The sequence below is a fragment of the Schistocerca americana genome, chromosome 3 (assembly GCF_021461395.2).
Source record: "Schistocerca americana isolate TAMUIC-IGC-003095 chromosome 3, iqSchAmer2.1, whole genome shotgun sequence".
NCBI lineage: Eukaryota > Metazoa > Arthropoda > Insecta > Orthoptera > Acrididae > Schistocerca > Schistocerca americana.
In genome coordinates this window covers 912,930,797-912,936,299 of record NC_060121.1, presented here as the reverse complement: position 1 = coordinate 912,936,299, position 5,503 = coordinate 912,930,797, and the positions used below count along the sequence as shown (strand labels likewise).

At 44.8% G+C, this 5,503-nt stretch overlaps 1 non-coding gene across 1 annotated transcript; it reads right to left on the bottom strand.

Annotated features, from left to right (window-relative positions):
- Positions 1 to 5,179: 5,179 nt before the first annotated feature.
- Positions 5,180 to 5,254, bottom strand: Trnat-ugu. Its single transcript has one exon. It is a non-coding gene; the product is annotated as a tRNA-Thr (tRNA).
- Positions 5,255 to 5,503: the final 249 nt, after the last annotated feature.

Genomic DNA, 5,503 nt, shown 5'->3' with positions numbered 1-5,503 from the left:
GACTAAGTAACTTTAAATCCTTGTGAAGATTATTCTTATTTCTAGTACTGATTCCATGAATTGAGCCGTTGGTTTGAAAAAGTGATATATTTTTAATGACAAATTTCATTAAGGAATAAATATATTGGGAAGCAGTAGTTAGTATCCCTAGTTCCCTAAACAGGCTTCTGCAGGATGTTCTTCAGTTCACACCACGTATAACTCTTACTGCACGTTTTTGTGCCCAGAAAACTTTAGCTTGACGTGATGAATTACCCCAAAAAATAATCCCAAATGACATTGTGGAATGAAAGTAAGCATAGTATGCCAGCTTTTTCATTTTTATATCTCCTATGTTTGACACAATTGGCATTGCAAATAGAGATTTGTTAAGACGCTTCAGCAGTTCTGTGGTATGCTTTTCCCAGTTGAATTTCTTATCAAGCTGTAATCCCAAGAATGTAACACTGTCCCCTTCTTCTATCTGCTTGTCATCGTATGTTAGGCTTATACTCGTGGGACACCCCTTACAAGTTATGAATTGCATTTAGTGTGTTTTTCAAAGTTTTGTGACAAAGAATTGGCTAGGAACCAGTGATTAATGTCCATAAATATTTTATTAGCTGATCTTTCTAAGACTACATTTGATTTGCTATTTATTGCAATGTTTGTATCATCGGCAAACAAAACGAACTTGGCAAGCTGTAGAGGAAGACAGACATTGGAATACATCCAGCAAATAACTGAGGGCGTAGGATGCAAGTACTACTCTGAGATGAAGAGGTTGTCACAGGAGAGCAATTCATGGCTGGCTGCATCCAATCCGTCAGAAGACGAAAAAAAGAAGTGATACTAGCGAATAAAAATAGAAGTGCAGATGTTTTAATCCCATAGGTATGGTGTAATGGACCACTGGTAGGCTACGACTTTTATTTGCTAAAATAAGGTAAATATCTTGTGAAATCAGATGCATCTTCTTTAAAACATCCGATACATTTAGCGATTGTTGGAAAATTGCTGTCTCGTCGTCCAGTTCTCCAGGTAGTTTGCAGTGATTTTTCCCGCCACCCCGCCATCCTCACACACATTCAGTAATCTACGACAGTTCGAGTTCGATTGGGAGAGGGATGGGTCGACAGGCCTAAATATGTACTACATGGGGGTCCAGTCCACTAGGAGCTCTTTTTTTTCTTTTTTCAAAAGGCTGCGTTGTAGTCAACGTGTGTGAAAATTATCACTGAAACCTTCGAGGATAGCGCGGTGCTGGTGGTGGAGGAGAGATAGGCTTTCGGACAACGGTAGGCGACCTGCCGCTGATGACCATGCGAAGCACACGCACACGCGCGAATGCTGTCGACACTGAAGGCCGCATTACACGCAGTTTGGCTGGGTACCCCACGAGACTACTGCCGACCTCTCGTTGCAGTATTAACACGTCGCATCACAGCTGGACGGAAAGCTCGAAGAATTTCTACGTGTTCTTCCGTAGGAGCACGTGTGTCAGCGATTACACAGAGTATGTCAACATTGTGCTAGCAATTTGTACGTATTAAAATGCAAAACAGAAAGGAGATAGAACGGTCACAGGAAGAGCACAGAATGCAATAAAAATTAGGCGTAATTCTACAACGCTTGAAGGAACTGAAACTTCTTGTTTACTTTAAACGTGAAACTAGTGCAGAAAGAAACATGGAACAGGAGCGTACACTCAGATGAGGAATAAAGAGCAAAGGATATAATTGTTTATTTGTAAGCTACATCTAAATGAGAGAAACGATACTAACTTATTGAGGCAAAAAGTTAAGATGGAGTGTGGGCCAATTTGTTTCCATCAGAAAAATATTTTTTCAGGTATGGCTCAAATGGCTCTGAGCACTATAGGACTTTAACATCTGAGGTCATCAGTCCCCTAGAACTTAGAACTCCTTAAACCGAACTAACCTAAGGACACCACACACATCCATGCCCTAGGCAGCATTCGAACCTGCGGCCGCAGCGGTCGCGTGGTTCCACACTGAAGCGCCTAGAACCGCTCGGCCACAACGGCGGGACGTTTTTCCAAGTAAACGTGAGAAAGAGTTTGTTTCTATAGTCATCTTCCGGAACAGCTGTCATATAACAATTCTTTTCGACTTAAGCGTACTGCAACTTATAAGACACGTTTTGCTTTCATTGACAAAGCATCACTACTGACAGCTGGTGTTTATTGGTACTTTTTACGTATGTCGAAGACAACAACTTTATCCCTCGATGCTAGCAGAGCCTGTAGCACTCTCGTAAAACTTCGCACAAGCTGCCCGCAAGTAGATTTACACTGACCTTACTAGTACTGAATGCAAAAGAAGTAAAGCTACAGTGAATTTTGTATTGCTGCAACTTCAGTTCACCTAATGTTTTGGTACAGTTCCTTCTAATCGTCCGCAGCTCGTGGTCGTGCGGTAGCCTTCTCGCTTCCCACGCCCGGGTTCCCGGGTTCGATTCCCGGCGGGGTCAGGGATTTTCTCTGCATCGTGATGACTGGGTGTTGTGTGATGTCCTTAGGTTAGTTAGGTTTAAGTAGTTCTAAGTTCTAGGGGACTGATGACCGTAGATGTTAAGTCCCATAGTGCTCAGAGCCATTTGAACCTTCTAAACACGACGACGGATTCCTTTGTTCAGTCTTCTCCTAGCGAGTGAGTACTCCGACTCCTAAGTAGCTGAATGTTGCAAGACGTCTAAACTCGTAAGATTCCGCCATTTCTTCTATGATTAGGCAAGAATAGGAGAGGACAGAGACCGAGATCTTAGTGAAGGCACAGCTGTACTAAGAATCTCAGGCTGATATACTTATTGTCAAAACTAGTATGGAGATATGCGTATGTGAGTGCACACATGCGTACATACTCGAGCTGTGTGTGTGTGTGTGTTTGTGTGTGTGTGTGTGTGTGTGTGTGTGTGTGTGCGTGTGTTTGTCTGTGTGGGGTGCACATGTATGATACATCAACCACTTCACACTCTACATCCGGTAGTGAGTTAAATTAAGTTCTCCACACTTTTTCATGCATTACAGCGGTATAGTACCCTGGCAAAGCCGCCAAAACTGGGCCTTCTCCCTCCGCCCCCCCCCCCCCCAAAAAAAACCACCCTTCTTCTTATTTTTCAAATCATATTTAACAGATTTTAATTTGGTAAGTTAGTTTGATAAATAAAAAGCACAATGAAACAGACTATCAAGTACTGTTTTATATAAAAATTGCATGCCTTAAACGTCTAGCAAAGAGATTAGCAAAGAACATTAAGAGATCGATGTTTTAACATATGTCAGAGTTTCATTTGCACAGTAACAAGAACAGAACGCCTTCCATATAAGTAAAGACTACTTTCAGTGAACTTACGATACCAGATGCATGAACAATGCATCCAGTGACCGATAGCACAACATACACGTTTTTTATAGGACGGTTCACAGTAGATGGGCAGACTATGGCTCTCCGTTAGCATATCGACTAACAACTCTTATAAAATTATTACACAGCCACAGAAGGTTTATTCGTGAATTTCTTTTTTACTTACATTTCAGATCGTGTCAACCGAAACTTGGGAGCAAGTGTCGCTCCAGTCCTCGGTCGTCACAAACAGTGAAAAATCGAAAACCTTTAGTCAAATAACATATTTTGCTTCAGCACCCGCACTCCGATCTTTGAGATCCGACAATAACGTACCAAAGTAGCAACAAGAAATCCACTGTTGAACATGAGCTGTCTGGCCAGCAGCAGCCTGAACCAAGCGCACTGTTGCAACACAAATCGTGTTAGCGGTCGGTGTTTGTACAGTAGTGGTCATTGCTTTGTGAGGCTACTAGGATGAAATAACACGGTGACAACAACGTGTGCTTACAGTCACAGGCCGAGGGAAAGGTTTCTTCGTGTATGCAGAAGACAGGACCACGACGTGTGGGAGAACTCACTTACGGTACCTCTTCCCGTTCATTCTTAATCAGTTTTCTTTCCGGTCAGTTTTCGCGCCCCCTTTGTCCCTTCGCTTTTGGCGGAAGCTTATCTCGTCACACCCTCGGTACGCCCCTGCATAACAGTGTTTAGCTATACGTTTCCATACTTGAGCTAAACATGGAAATATCCTGTGGCAGCGCCTTACTGCAAGAAATCGTTTGTTGGATGGATAAGTTTGGCATAACGAAGACCTACACTGAACAGCCAGAACATTATGAACACCGACCTGCTATCGATATAAACCCGTCCAGACGATAGCAGTGTCATTGGCGAGGAACGACTGCTAGTCAGACACACGCAAGGCGCATGTAGTCTCAGTGAGCGTGCTCTCCATGTGTAGGATGGGAAAAGCACGCGATCTGTCCGACTTTGACCGAGGGCAGATTGTGTTGCCTCTTAGACTCGATATGGCCACTTAGGGTGTTCAAAATGTGGCGAGTGCCTCCAACATGTGGCGAAACCAAGCTGAAACCAGATTCAGACGTCGTTGGGTTGAACGGCCACTCGTCGTAACACATGCTGGACGTGATAGGCTGAGAAGATTGGTAAAACGGGACAGGCAGCGAACTGTGGCGAAACTAACACCAGACTTTAATGCTGGACAGAGTACAAGTGGTACAAGCGTGTCTGAACACACAGTGCACCGAACACTCCTAACGGTGGGCCACCGCAGTGGCGACCCATGCATGTGCCAATGTTAACACCTCGATATCGCAGCTACGTCTGAAAAGGGCACGCGACAATCAGCACTGGACGTTGTCGTAATGGCAAAACGTTTCATAGTCTGATGAATGCCGATACCTTCTTCATCGTTCCAGTGGGAAGGCGCGAATCTGTCGTCATCCCGGGGAACGGCTCCTTCACACTTGTACTGTGGGAGGGAGACAAGCTGGCGGCGGCTCTGTTATGCTCTGGGGAATATTCACGTGAGCTTCCATGGGTTCAGTGGAGCCCTTGTCAGACACCGTGGTGGCCAAGGAATATGATACACTGGTTTCAGCACGCGTGCAGCCCATCATGACGATCATGTTTCCCCACGGCAGTGACATTTTTAGCAGGATAATGCACCATCTCGCAAGGCCTGGAATGTCGTGGAGTGGTTCGAGGAACAAAGTGACGAGTTCCAATTGAATGAAATGATAATTAAATTGAAACCCTTAGCTGCGGACAGGTGTTGTTGATGTACATCAATGGGGACAGCTGAAAATGTGTGCCCCGACCGGGACTCGAACCCGGGACCTCCTGCTTACATGGCAGACGCTCTATCCATCTGAGCGACCGAGGGCACAGAGGATAGTGCGACTGCAGGGACACAACGAACGTATGTTCAAAAATGGATTTGAGCACTATGGGACTTTACTCCTGAGGTCATCAGTCCCCTAGAACTTAGAACTACTTAAACGTAACTAACCTAAGGACATCACACACATCCATGCCCGAGGCAGGATTTGAACCTGCGACCGTAGCGGTCTCGCGGTTCTAGACTGTAGCGCCTAGAACCGCTTGACCACAGAAGCCAGCTCGAATGTAGGTTG